The sequence below is a fragment of the Hemicordylus capensis genome, chromosome 1 (genome assembly GCF_027244095.1).
Source record: "Hemicordylus capensis ecotype Gifberg chromosome 1, rHemCap1.1.pri, whole genome shotgun sequence".
Lineage (NCBI taxonomy): Eukaryota > Metazoa > Chordata > Lepidosauria > Squamata > Cordylidae > Hemicordylus > Hemicordylus capensis.
In genome coordinates, this window is record NC_069657.1 from 6,675,904 (window position 1) to 6,690,740 (window position 14,837).

Below are 14,837 nucleotides of genomic sequence, written 5' to 3' on the forward strand. Positions count from 1 at the left end.
GAGCTGCTGGGACAACGTAAGCAGACAATGGCTCTGCCCCCCAAATCTGGAAGTAGAAAACCTGGACATTAAGCAGTCCAGTTCCGCAGCTCTTAACCAAAACTCACAGCTTCCGTCCAAGGCAGAGAGCACAGGAACAAAGACGACATTCTCAAAACACGAGAAGTCTAGTACTGGAACTTTGGCTCGTGTGCTGCTTACCTGGACTTTTAAGGCACAACCCACTGGCCAATTCAAACGCACTTGCTCTCGTGCAACTCCCGCTCATTTCAATGAGGTGCATCCTGGAGGAAATCCTAGTGCTGTGATCTTCACGGTTGTTCAGGCGGAGGCCACTCTGGCAAAACCACCACCACCACCACCACCACCACCCACCTTCAACGTGAGAGCCATTTCCCACTGGGCTGATCTCTGCACAGGACTGAGCTTTCTACCTTTCTAAACTCTCTACCACAGGATGTGCTGACAGCCCACAACCTGGATGACTTGAAGAGGGGTTTGGATAACTTCATGGAGGAGAGGTCTATCAACGGCTACTAGTCAGAGGGCTACAGGCCATGTCCAGCCTCAGAGGCAGGATGCCTCTGAGTACCAGTTGCAGGGGAGTCACAGCAGGAGGGAGGGCATGCCCCTTTCAACTCCCACCTGTGGCTTCCAGAGGCATCTGGTGGGCCACTGTGCGAAACAGGATGCTGGACTAGATGGGCTTCCTTGGGCCTGATCCAGCAGGGCTGTGCTTATGTTCCTCAGTGCTGGTGGCGGGGGGGGGGGCTTAAGGGAGACGGAGCCCCCCCTCTTAAGAGCTCCGCAGAGAAAGCTCTGGGAAGGGCTATACTTCCTAGCACTCTGTGCACAGGGATGTGGCTACAATGGGTGGGTGGGGTGGGGGCAATGTCCTTGGGCCCTGGAGTGGGGTGGGCACACCAGTAAGGGGACAGCTCGCTCCTTGTTGATGTAGGAATATACGAACGGAGTGTGGCAGGCATAAGTGTTTTTAAAAAAGGTTAAAAGCCAGGGGAATACATGCATGCAAATGTATGTATATGAGAGGGGGGGGAGAGAGGGGGGGAGCAAGCATCTGCACGTGTGGGGAGTGTGTGATATTTTTTGCACAGGAGAGAAAGGGCATGCTAAGGATGTTGTTCTTCACTGCGTCTTTATTGTTCTCCTGCAGCAAAGGGGGGGGGGTGTTTTGGGGGGAGGTGGCAGAGCCCCGCAGGGTGCACACATCCCCACATCCGTTGCTTGCCCTTCGCCTTCCAAGATGGTGCAGGAGCGCAAGAGGCTCCGTTTCCCCTAGAGGAGCCCTGCCCCTCACCCAGCACTGGGCCAAGCACAGCACTGCACGGAGAGAACAGCGGTCTCCACGTGGTGCCAGAGGGGCCGTGCAGAGTTCTCCGCTTGGGCTGAAGCGTCAGCAAAGAAAGGATAAGTCAGGGGGCCACCGCTGGGCCTTACAATGAAGTCCCCTGTCCTAGTGGATTGGGCCCCAAGTCTTTTTTAAGGACACAGTGCCCCATTATCTTCTGCAGATCCCCCCAACGCCACGCACCTTTCCCCACCATCTTGCTGCCCTTGCAGACTCTCCTGTCTCATGGCTTCTGCTTTCTCCACTTGCGCCTTCCAGGTTGGTTTTTGTTCCCTCGCACACCGCACGGACCACACAGCCGTTTGCGCAATGCACAGCGGCAAGCGCAGGCAGACACACAAAGCAGCCTCAAGTATTGGCCGGACCGAGCCGTGAGGAAAACAGACGTTTTTATCACGCCGGAGCTCCCTCCAAGGCAACACTGAAGCCGCGCAAGGCACTTGAAAGCAAAAGGCCTTGTGCGTTTATGGCTGCTACGAGTGAGAAGCTGCTCCTTCTATAAAGCGATAAGGCTGAACACACCAAGCTGGCCGACACTCGGCAGATCACTGGTCCATTTAGGTCATCTATTCCCGGGGTTCTCAAACATGGACCCCCCAGACATCGTTGGTCTAAAGCTCCCACCATCCCAGCCACAAGGGGTTTTCATTTATGCTCATATTTACACACTGCCCTTGATTCTGAGACCCAGGACAGTTAACAACAAGGTAAAGACAATAAAATTTCAATTTTAAAAAAAGAAAAGAATGCAGGTACAAATTTAAAGAGAGAAGGGGAAGCTTACTGGCCGAAAGTCTGAATAAAAAGGGTGGTCTTTAATTTCCTCTTAAAGGCTGGGAGCCATGTGGATCTCAGCTGTGAGCGAGTTCTGCAGCCTGGAGGCCATCACCAAGAAGGCCCCATCCTGTGTGCTTGACAGACGGTGCGTCGGGACGTGGAGCAGAGCCCTCCCAGCCGATCTAGGCAGGTGGGCAGATTCAGCGGGGAGCAGGCGGTTCCTAGGGTATCCAGGGGCCAAGCCATTTAGGGCTCTAAAGGTAATAACCAGCACCTTGAATTGTCCCCGGCATTGTTCCTTCTAACAGGGATCCCCAGATGTGACTGACTACAACTCCCAGAATCCCCAAGCAAAAGCCACTGCAGCTGGGGATTCTGGGAGTTGTTGTCAACTACATCTGCAAATTTCTGTTAGAGGGAACACTGGCCCCCAGAAACAGATTTGCAGCCAGTGCAGTGCCTTCAGGACTGGAGTAATACGTACCCTGTGAACCGTCCCAGAGATCAATCTGGCAGCCCCATTCTGCACTATCTATAGTTCCCAAATACTTTTTCAAGGGCAGCCCCACGTAGAACGCACTGCAGTAATCCAAGCACAACATGACTAAGGTATGGGTGACAGAGGCCAGATCAGCCTCCGGGAGTTGCAGTCCAACAATATTTGGGGAACCAAGCTGAGAACCCCAAGCAGTCCGGGCGGAGGCTTGCCCCGCTGATATCGCCCGTAACCCGACAGCAGAGCGCCTGCTTTGTGGGCCGAAGGTCCCAGATTCCATCCCTGCCATCCCCAGACAGGGCTGGGAAATATCCCTGGTGGCGCAGTGGTAAAACTGCCGCCCTGTAACCAGAAGGTTGCAAGTTCGATCCTGACCAGGGGCTCAAGGTTGACTCAGCCTTCCATCCTTCCGAGGTCGGTAAAATGAGTACCCAGAATGTTGGGGGCAATATGCTACATCATTGTAAACCGCTTAGAGAGCTTCGGCTATAGAGCGGTATATAAATGTAAGTGCTATTGCTATTGCTATTGCTATTGCCTGAAATCCTGGTCAGGGTGGGCAGGAGTGAGCTAGATGGACTCAAGTGAAAAGCAACTTCCTCGTTTCCAGCCCTGACACTGGAGATCCTTTAGGGGAGGGGTGCCAGGGATTGAACTCCGGCCCTGCCAGCTACCTGCTCTAGTAACAAGCGGTGACCTTCCATCGGCAAACATGACCCACCTGCGTTTTCAAAGAGAACTGCTGTCTGTGGGGAGGCGGGCGTCTCAGGCATCCCAGATTAGCACACTGACTAGATCGAAACAAGCAGCAAAACGAAGCGAGCGAGTTTTGGGGATACGAGCACGTGCATGTCAGAACCAACGATACCACTTTCATAGGAACATAAGAACAGCCCTGTTGGATTAGGCCCAAGGCCCTTTTAGTCCAGCATCCTGTTTCACATGAGTGGACCAACGGATGCCTCTGGGAAGCCCACGGGAAAGAGGTGAGGGTAAGCCCTCTCTCCTGCTGTTGCAACCCTGCAACTGGTATTTGGAGGCATCGTGCACCTTCCTTATGAGGCAAGACTACAACACCTGGGGGAGACATGATAGAGGTCTAGACAATCATGCATGGTGTGGAGAAAGTGGAGAGAGAGAAATTCTTCTCCCTCTCACACAACACTAGAACTGGGGGTCATCCCATGAAACTGATCGCTGGGAAATCTAGGGCCAACAAATGGAAGTACTTTTTCACACAATGCATAATCCACTTGTGGAATTCTCTGCCACAAGATGTGGTGACAGCCAACAACCTGGATGGCTTGAAGAGGGGCTTGGATAACTTCATGGAGGAGAGGTCTATCAACAGCTACTAGTCGGAGGGCTACAGGCCACCTCCAGCCTCAAAGGCAGGATGCCTCTGAGTACCAGTTGCAGGGGAGTACCAGCAGGAGAGAGGACATGCCCTCAACTCCTTCCTGTAGGCTCCCAGCGGCATCTGGTGGGCCCCTGTGGGCAACAAGATGCTGGACCAGATGGGCTTCCTTGGGCCTGATCCAGCAGGGCCGTTCTTATGTTCCTCTGAAGCTGGAGGTAGCCTATAGCCCTCAGACCATGGGACCTAAAAAAGGAGAGGAGAGCTGGTCTTGTGGCAGCAAGCATGACTTGTCCCCTTAGCTAAGCAGGGTCTGCCCTGGTTGCAGATGAATGGGAGACTTGATGTGTGAGCACTGGAAGAGATTCCCCTCAGGGGATGGAGCCACTCTAGGAAGAGCAGAAGGTTCCAAGTTCCCTCCCTGGCAGCATCTCCAAGATAGGGCTGAGAGAGATTCCTGCCTGCAACCTTGGAGAAGCCGCTGCCAGCCTGTGAAGACAATACTGTGCTAGATGGACCTATGGTCTGACAGTATTTGGCAGCTTCCTATGTACCAGTAGCCATTGATAGACCTGTCCTGTTATAGGCAGGCAGTAGGGGAATCACCTTTTTGAACATGGATAGAAAAGTGGCACACTCCAGGGAGGGCTGTTCTAGGCATCGCTGAAGAGAGAAAACTAGCACATCATGTGGCGTCTTCTTCCCCCGTAAAGGAACGTTTTAAAAAATATGTCGTCTCCTTCCTGCAGCCTGGAGTGGTATAGTCCATTCTGCTGCATGTGCAGACTCAGCAACTCACTTTGTGGAGCATTTTCAGCTTCCCAAGATAACTAAAGCAACTCTTCAGTGATCTGCCATCCTCTCTGGTGACATTTTAAATAAATAAAAATTTATTTTTTAAAATCACATTTATATATCACCCTATCCAAACGGCTCTGGGCAGTGCACAACAGCAAAAACTAAACCCACACAATATGGGTTTTGCCCTTACCAATGGATATGCCCTTACCATTCTTTTAAGATTCACACTTGCGGGGTTTGTTTTGCAAGTTTAAATGCACACGACAATCCAGAGGCTCTCTCTGAACGAGTAACCTTAAGTGAAGGGCTGTTGAGATGTATGCAGCCCAGAACAGATAGGGCTAACTCCAGAAGCGGACTCCAGACTTGTGCAGCATTCACATGTGCTCTGCATTAGTCTAGGTATGTTCAGCCAATAGACATATAAACACATTCTGCTGCGATGGTAGTGAGCACCATCACAATATTGGGACAGGGCCATCACTATCCACGTTGGGTTGCAAAGCAATAAAAGCAAAATAAGGTCTCCGCCCCAAAGAGCTTGCAATCTAAATACAGACTAGGGCGGAAGAACAAGACAAAGAAGTCCCAAACATAATAAGGGATGAAGGAGAACAGACACCATTGCACAAGCCTAGGGTTCAATCCACTGTGGATGAGGACGGGGGAGTTACTCAAAACAGATGTGGAGCATGTGTGTTCCTTTGAAGTAGCAGCTAGAGAGGAAGCTGGCACCACAGGGGCATTCTGGGAAGAAACTGCAGGACTAACTAGCAGCGAGGGAGAGTGGATGGAGTCACTCAAGGGCGGCTGCAGGAATATAGGAACATAGGAAGCTGCCATGTACTGAGTCAGACCGTTGGTCTATCTAGCTCAGTATCGTCTTCACAGACTGGCAGCGGCTTCTCCAAGGTTGCTAGTCTTGTGGTAGCAAGCATGAATTGTCCCCTTTGCTAAACAGGGTCTTCCATGGTTTGCATTTGAATGGGAGACTACATCTGAGCACTGTAAAATATTCCCCTTAGGGGATGGGCCCGCTTGGGGAAAGCACACCTGTATATTTGCATGCAGAAGGTCCCAAGTTCCCTCCCTGGCAGCATCTCCAAGACAGGACTGAGAGAGACTCCTGCCTGCAACCTGGGAGAAGCTGCTGCCAGGCTGTGAAGACGATACTAAGCTAGACAGCCAATGGCGTGAGTCGGCTGAAGGCAGCTTCCGACGAATGGGGAAACAGACCATAAGGGTCTGATGGGGACCAAAGCTTGGCTCGAAGCAGGAGCTGCCAACCTGAGCCTCTTGGACAGCACTGACCCCATGATTCCCAACCATAATTTACTGCAGCTGGGGATGATGGGAGTTGTAGTCCAACACCTGGGGAACCACAGGTTGGCCACCTGAGGTTTTAAATACATTGTGAAAAACAAAAAAGGACACCGGGGGGGGGGGCAAGGCCGTGCACTGAAGAACTCACGCTGCATTTTGCAGTCGCTGAAGCGCTCCTTCCTTCCGAAGGGTCTGACCCTGCCAGTGGGATGCAGTACAGGGACCCAGTTGAATGAGCTGCAGGTCTCCGCCACTGGGTCCCTCTGTCACCTCCAGCGAACGCCAGTGGCCAGGTTGCAGGATTGCCCCTAGAGCCCCAGAATTCTTGCAGAATGTAAGAACTGCCTTGCTGGCTGAGACCAAGCTCGGCTGAGCCCTGCAATCTGTTTCCAACAGTGGTCAGCCAGATACTTCCAGAAGCTCAGGCTTGGCACGAACAGGACAGCCATACCCAGAACCGACTATTCTGTGGCAGGCTGCTTCTGCACAAGGAGGACACATTCAACTACCACAATTAAAAGCCATTGATGGAATTAGCTTGTACAAGCAAGACCTTCGCTTCTCACAGCTCAACGAGATTTGGAGCACTGGCAGAAATAAAAAATGGTGGTTGTGTGTTAAAGGACCCAGGATTTCTGGGACTGAGCCAGTCTGCAGACGTTCTGTGCTGTAATATCCCCCTTACAGGATGAGGCCGTAGCTCAGTGGCAGAACTTCTGCTTTGCATGCAGAAGGTCCCAGGTTCAATCCTTAGCAGCATCTCCTGGTAGGGCTGGGAGATACTCTTGCCTTGGAGAGCTGCTGCCAGTCAGTGTAGACAATTCTGAGCTAGATGGACCAAGAGTCTGGCAAATTCCTGTGTACCACAGATGTGGGAGGGGTGGCAGCTACCCAGAACCAAAGCAACTGCTCCCAGCGCCCTCTCCCCAATGAAGAACAAATGAAGACCTTTTTGTTCTGGCCTGCTTTCTGCTCTTGGTCCAGTCGATTCTTTTTGTTTGCTTTAATTGCCTGGTCCTGCGTTTAACTGTTAATCTAGCTTACTTTGTTAACCTAATTTTAAGGATTTTTTAAAAATCTGAACTGCCATAGGCATCCCTCAATTGAAGCACAAAGGTGAAGCATATGTGTCTTAATAAATAGGAAATAAAGTCACTCCAGTTTACCTTAGATGAGGTGCTTACAACTACTAAGTGGTTCACTAGACATCACAGAAAGCACAGGGACTCCTTAAGGGAGATTTGTGCCATGGAACGGAGGTCTCCTCTCTCTCTCTCTCTCTCTCTCTCTATCTCTCTCTCTCACACACACACACACACACACACACACACACACACACACACACACACACACACACTCAAGACCAGCATGCTTCTCAAGAGTCACAGAAAAATGGGGCTATAGCTCAGTGATACAGGATCCACTCTGCATGCAAGAAGTTTCAGGTTCAGTCCCCGGCGTCTCCAGGTAGGGCTGGGAATATCCTTGTCCAGAATCATGGAGATCTGCTTCTAGTCAATGTAAGCAATACTGAACCAGTTGTCCAACTCGGTAGAACCCCGGGTGTGAACTGCATGAAGAGACACCTTTGAAAGTGACAAGTCTTTTACATTTAGCAAGGGGAGAGCAACTGACCTTCTCAACCCCAGCCCAGCATCCCTCCAGTGGCTGTTGATGGTGTCTGTCTTGTATTTCTTTTCAGATTGTGAGCCGTTTGGGGACAGGGAACCATCTTTCCCTCCCTTACGTAAACCACTGTGAGAACTTTGGTTGAAACGCAGTATATAAATACTACTACCACTACTAGAAGATGGAGAAGATACTGGGGGTGGAGAGGGCTAGTTGCTCTCCCCACTACTAAATAAAAGAGAACAACCCATTTTTGAAAAGGTTCCGCTTTGCCCAGGGCGCTCTCCAGATTACACTCTGATCAGCATTAAAATGCTTCAGCTTGTCAGGATCGTTTTGGAAACGGAAATAGCTTGCGCAACCCCTCCTATAACGGGAAAATCCAGCTATTTATTTGTGACGCATATGCAACATTGTAGGACTAAAACGCAAGGATGAAACGCAAAAGGCGGCACCGAAAATGTGAACGGCACCTTGCTGACAACGCAGGGACTGCAGTGTTGAAACACAGGCAGTACAGAAGCACACTTAACGGACAGTAGCGACACTGTTGCCGCAGGTAATCTGGAAAGCGCCCAGTTAGCAGAAGCACCAAGAACCAAGTGAGCACTCTGCCGCCGCCCCCGCCCCTTTACCAGTTCACAAATAATGTTCATCAGGATGCTTGTCCTCATGTGCAGTGTTTCCTCTAACAGGGATTCCCAGATGTTGTTGACTACAATTCCCACAACCCACAACTGTACAGAGCAGCGGGGAAATGACTTGATTAGCAAGCCAGAGGGTGCCGGTTCGATTCCATGCTGGTCTGTTTCCCAGACTATGGGAAACACCTATACTGGGCAGCAGCAATATAGAAAAATGCACAGGAGATGGCAATGGGAAACCCCTCCTGGATTCTACCAAAGACAACCACAAGGCTCTGTGGGCGCCAGGAGTTGACACTGACTCGGCGGCACAACTTCACCTTTTATTATTATTATTATTATTATTTACATTTTATATCCCACTCTTCCTCCAAGGAGCCCAGAGTGGTGTACTACATATTTGAGTTTCTCTTCACAACAACCCTGTGAAGTAGAGAGAAGTGACTGGCCCAGAGTCACCCAGCTAGTCTCATGGCTGAATGGGGATTCGAACTCGGGTCTCCCCGGTCCTAGTCCAGCACTCTAACCACTACACCACGCTGGCTCCCAATGCTGTTGACCTTTAGTCAACAACATCTGGGAATCCCTGTGATGGGGGAACGCTGCTCAAGTGTTGCAGAAACCAGGGAGGGGCCAGCTTGCCATAGGCTCCCAGGCCAGAGGGTCTTCTCTGTGGCCCTCCGCCTTCACACACCCACGCTTCTCCAGGGCAAGACATCCGCAGTGGGTCTGTGCCGGCCGCAGCAGCCCTCTGTTCTTCCATTCCTGTGATCCTTCACCCACCCTCCGCACTGGCCTTCCAACCAAGCACCAGGGAAGGTGGATTAGGGATCACTCCAGGGCTGAGAGCTGGCTCAGCAGGTCTTGCAAACATCCTGAGAAACGGGCAGCCCTTGCCAGCTAGGACGGGAGCCAGGAAGGTTAGTCACAGCCGGGGAGACAGCACTGCTTGTCAGAAGCCAGTGAGAACACAAGAGCAGTCCTGCTGGATCAGTCCCAGCAAGGCCCTTCCAGTCCAGCATCCCCTCTCCCACAAGGGCCCACCAGATGCCCCCGAGAAGCCCACAGGCAAGAGGTGAGGGCATGCCCTTTCTCCTGCTGGGCGCCATCTTGCCTCTGAGGCTGGAGGTGGTCTATTGCCATCAGACTAGTAGCCATTAATAAACTGGTCTTCCATGAGTTTGCCTAAGCCCCTCTTAGAGCCATCCAGGCTGGTGGCTGTCACCACACCCTGTGGCAGAGAATTCCATAGGTTAACTCTGCATTCTGTGAAAAACAGCTTCCTTGTGTCTGTCCTAGATTTCCTGACAATCGGTTCCATCAGTACATAGCTACGAGGCAGGCAGTGTGCATCTGAACACACAATACAAGCAGACTTCAGTCCCAGAGTAACAATGACAAATACAGTACCCTGGGATGCACACAGAACTGGCGCACAGGCATCACATTTTCCCCAGGGATATTACAGTATAGAAGAGAAAAATTACATCACAGCCGATTCCTACAGAAACATCGCTCCTGCTTCCAAAGACCACAAGTCAAAGATTCCCAGGTTTGGGCACTCAGATATTGTTGGGCTAAAACTCCCATCTTTCCCAGCCATGATGGCCTGAGGCTGGGGGTGATGGGAGTTGTAGTCCAACAACATCCGGGCACCCAAGGTTGGGAATCCCTGAAGTAATGTGTAAGAGCAGCAATGCATTTCCAGAGATTTTCCCAATCTCTACAACCAACTTATAAGGCGGGTCAACATGAGTACCCCAATTACTGCCTCAGTGGCAGAGGGAAGAGGAGAGTAGAAAGCTCTGTGATCCAAGCCGGATCACCACTTCTCTTCCCACCCATACAACAACCCATCGGCCTAATCTGATCAGCAGGGCAATCCAAGGCAGCCTGTTCCAGTGACGCTTTCTCAGATGTTTCAGGACTTGTTTGTGGCTGGAGGATTCTAATCAACAAGTTTCAAGACCAGAATCCAAACGCAGAGCCAACTCCAGAAGCCCACCCTGAAGCAAGCCCTCTTCTGCTTCAGGGAAGCATTTCGCAGGAGAAGGCAGGTGGACTGGAACACCCAGGCAGCACGGGAAGAGGGCTTCTTTGGAAAGAGACTGCAAGTGGGAATGCAGTGCATCCCTAGGAACTTCTCTTCCCCTCAGAGGGCCAGCCTCAAGTCTCCTCCGAGCCCTCAGGGACCAGCCTCACGCACCTCCTCTTTGGGGGGGGATCACAAAGTTCCTCCCACCCCACACACACACACACACACACACGGGGTAGGGGGGAAGGGGCTGGGTATCCTCAGAAATGGAGTGAATGCCTGGAGTGATCATCACACACAGGCTGAGCTGTTTTGAGCCCGGACTCCGAAGCCATCCGCCTCACAGCAGCTGCCCAGTGCTCCTGACATGCCAAGCGTTCGAGAGAGTGCCCCCGCCCATGTGCAGACTTCTACTCCGAGGAGGAGGAGGAGGAAAGCGGCCAGGTCCAAAGCGCTGAGGCCCGGACATTCCGCAAGCTAGCCGGGCACCTTCTTCTGCCCAACCTCAGCTCTGCTTGTAGGGAGAGAGACACGGAGGGCCGGCCAGCGGGCACCGAGGCCGCCCGCCGGCCCCTCTCATCCCGGAGACCCCCTGCCAGGAAGGCGGCCCCCTGCGTTGGGGGCTGTGAGCCACAGCAGCCTCCTGCTCTGCCCTACAACCTGCCCCCGCCACACGGAGGGAGGAGCCCCCCCTCGCCTCCAGAAAGCCCCCCTCCCCTCCTCCCGCGAAGAGGAGCCCTCGATCTTGCAGACGGAGCAAAACCCTCTACAGCTTCTGCCCGCCACCGAGCGGGATGCAGCGGGGGGGGGGGGGTCTGCCCCAAGCCGCCTTACGCGGAGCCCCCTCCCGCAGCCCTCTCTACCAGCACCCCACCCGCAGGTCTGAACCCCAATCAATCCCTGAGCCCCCCCCCCGCACCAGGAGAAGGGCCCCCTGGGCCGGACCACCCGCGCCGCAGAGGCAGGGGCCCCACCAGAGCCTGCCCTGCTGCGGGGAAGAACCCCCCACCTCGCCTGCCGGGCGCCACCAAGCCTGCCGCCGCGACGCTGAACAGCCCCCAAACTTTCTCCCTCCCAAGAGCCGCTGCGCCGTCGTCTGCTCGCCCCGCCACCAGAGCCCCTTCCCCGGCCGAGCGCAGGGCTGGAGGAAGAGCCCCCCCCCCCGCTCCTTCGCGCGCTCTCCCCAAACCTCCCGGCTCTCTGATCAGCGGCGGGGGCTGCATTCCAGCGCTCGAGGAAGCGGCGGCCGCTTGAACCGGACGGCAGCGCGGCTCGGAGCGACTCTCCGGGCTCGGCTGCTCTTACCTCCTCTGCCTGATCCGCGAGGGGACCCCCGCCGCGGCGCCTGGGCGTCCTCAGCCTCCCCGCACCCCTGCGGGGAGCCCCCTTTGCCTCCGCGGCCGGCTGGCTCCGCCGCGTTCCTCCCGCTGCTGCTGCTGCTGCTGCCGCCGCCGCCGCTCTTGCCGGCGCTCCTCCCCTCGCTCAGCCCAGCAGCCGACTGGAGCCTGGATCGCGGCAGCACATGGAGAGAGCCAAGCCGGAGACCGTACCAAGCTCGCCGGCGGGGGTAGCCTGCGCCCCGCGCGCCTTGCCGCTCTGCGCCCGGGCTCTTGGTGAGGGCTGGCGCGCTGCGCTCCTCCCCGGCCGGGCGCCTTCCGCGCTCTCCAAGCGCCGGAGCTTGCGCTTGGCTGGCCGAGGGGGCGGGCAGCGCCTCAGCCTCCCCCACTCCCCTCCTTGGTACAGCCTCCGCCCCGCGCATCGCAGCCTCCTTGCTGTCCCGGAGGAGCATCACCCGCAGCTACGCGCAGCCCGGGGGACGGGGCGGGGGGGCACTCTGCACGTGCTCAAAGGCACCTCTCTGGAGTGCTGCTGCTGCCTGTTTCAAGTCGACCCAGTGGAGACATTGTACAAGCGCAGTCCTCCTATGCGTGTTTACTCAGCAGCAGCAAGGCCCGTTGAGTCTGGTGGAGGAGAACTTACTCCCAAGAAGGCGCGCTTATGCACGGTTTGTTGTTTCTCACGTGCACTTGGGCACGGTTTGCGCCGTGTGGACGAAAACTGTGCCTTGGAAACTGTGCAGTTGGGCATATAGAGAAGGTTTAATAAGTAAGCCAGTTGCTGTTTCTTAAAAGGAAAAAAGGAAGAGAAAATAAAGATAAATACTGTTTCCTTTCAGCCTTCATCATAATCTTATACAAAAATTATATTACAACCTTCCCATTCTTTGCATTGTGCCCCCATTTCTCTTGCTTCCTCTTTGTCTTTCTCACTTTCTCCTCCCCTTGTTATTTCTTCCCTCTCCCCCGTTCCTTCCCCGACCCCCATTCATTCTCATTTTCTCTTCCATCCCTCTCTAGTGTAGGAAAGGTCTGTAGTAATAAGGGGGTGCTTGTGGGTGAATTTGTGGGGTCGACTCCTGGCGCCCACAGAGCCCTGTGGTTGTCACAGGTAGAATGCAGGAGGGGTTGACCATGGCCATCTCTTGCACAGTATGAGATGCCGATGCCTTTCAGCGCCTTCCTATATCGCTGCTATCCGATATCATGGGAAACATACCAGTGGGGATTCAAACCGGCAACCTTCTGCTTGTTAGTCAAGCATTTCCCCCACTGTGCCACCTCATGGCGCAGCGGGGAAATGACTTGACTAGCAAGCCAGAGGTTGCCGGTTCAATTCCATGCTGGTATGTTTCCCAGACTATGGGAGACACCGATATCGGGCAGCAGCGATATAGGAAGATGCTGAAAGGCATGATCTCATACTGCATGGGAGGAGGCAATGGTCAGCCCCTCCTGTATCCTACCAAAGACAACCACAGGGCTCTGTGGTCACCACGAGTTGACTCCGACTCGATGACACCCTTTACCTTCCCATGGATGGGGGTGGGTGGCACCCAATGCTTGCGAAGTAAGAAACAAAGCTTAGAATCACCCATGCACATACTGTAGGACTGTATGCATGCAAGAACAGTTGTGAAGCAAAAGTCTTTCTCAGCATGTCTGCCTGCCATGTGCCACAGTGAGCAGGGTCTTCCCCTCCTTGTACCGGGGAGCGCCTCATAGCTCCGCAAGCACTTAACATTAAAAATAATTGCAGCCTAAGGCTATAGCATATACTCTTTCCTGAGAGTAAGTCCCAGTGGCTGGCATGCTTGAGCAGTCCTGTTGGAATTCGAGTGATTCCTGAGTTATAGAGTAACTTAGTCCAGGGTGTAGCTATAACGGAGCAGATGGTTTCAAAGAACCGGTGGCCCCCAGCCCCTGAGGGCCCCCCAGCTCCACCCCTCCCTATTTTCTTCATTATCTCCCTCACTCCGAGGGGCCGCCAGGGAGAGGGGTGAACACAGCCCCCTTTCCCCTAGCTATGCCCCTGAGGAGAACTGGTCTGGGAGAAGAGAGCCGGTCTGGTGGCAGCAAGCATGACTTGTACTCTTAGCTAAGCAGGGTCCACCCTGGTTGCATTTGAATGGGAGACTAGGAGTGTGAGCAGCACTGGAAGAGATTCCCCTCAGGGGATGGAGCTGCTCTGAGAAAAGCATCTAGGCTCCAAGTTCTCTCCCAGGCAGCATCTCCAAGGTAGGGCTGAGAGAGATTCCTGCCTGCAGAAGCCGCTGCCAATCGTTGACTGGACTAGCACCTGCTCAGCTTGTAAATCTTGAAGTCAACCTATCACAGAAGCCTTGCTGGGAAGCTGGTCTCACTTCCCCGAGAAAGAAGAAGTTCCAGGGGAACTAGAGGAGCTTGGATCAGACTATATAGGAGCTGTTTGTGTGAGCCACAATAGCCTCTAAGTACTAGAGAAATGATTTGACTAGCAAGCCAGAGGGTGCCGGTTCGAATTCCCGCTGGTATGTTTCCCAGACTATGGGAAACACCTCTATTGGGCAGCAGCGATATAGGCAGATGCTGAAAGGCATCATCTCATACTGCGCAGGAGGAGGCAATGGTCAACCCCTCCTGCATTCTACCAAAGGCAACCACAGGGCTCTGTGGGCGCCAGGAGTTGAAATCCACCCGACGGCACACTTTACCTTTTAACTAGGGCTGAACAAGCCAACTCTTTCCCAGTTCCTGCACCTCAGCTGAGAAAGCCACAGGACTGGCCTGGTGGTAGCGAGCATGTACTGTCTCCTTTGCTAAGCAGGGTCTCCCTGGTTTGCATTTGAATGGGAGACTACATGTGTGAGTACTTGAAGATATTCCCCTTAAGGGATGGGGCCACTCTGGGAAGAGCATCTGCATTCTTGCATGTGGAAAGTTCCAAGTTCCCTCCCTGGCAGCATCTCCAAAACAGAGCTGAAAGAGACTCTCCTGCCTGTTACCTTGGAGAGCTGCTGCCAGTCATTGTGGACAATACTGAGCTAGACAGACCAATGGTCGGACTCAGTATATAGCGGCTTCCAATGT

General features: G+C 53.6%; 1 protein-coding gene across 4 annotated transcripts in view; it reads right to left on the reverse strand.

Moving 5' to 3' along the window:
- The window catches only part of FRMD6 (FERM domain containing 6), an 84,626-nt gene extending 72,534 nt beyond the window's left edge, over positions 1-12,092 (reverse strand). Inside the window, exon 1 of one of the 4 annotated variants that reach the window (XM_053285660.1) lies at positions 11,982-12,092. The gene's annotated coding sequence lies outside the window, so the exon portion shown is untranslated. The other 3 variants (XM_053285659.1, XM_053285661.1, XM_053285662.1) reach the window with 3 other exon arrangements.
- Between the last annotated feature and the right edge of the window lie 2,745 nt (positions 12,093-14,837).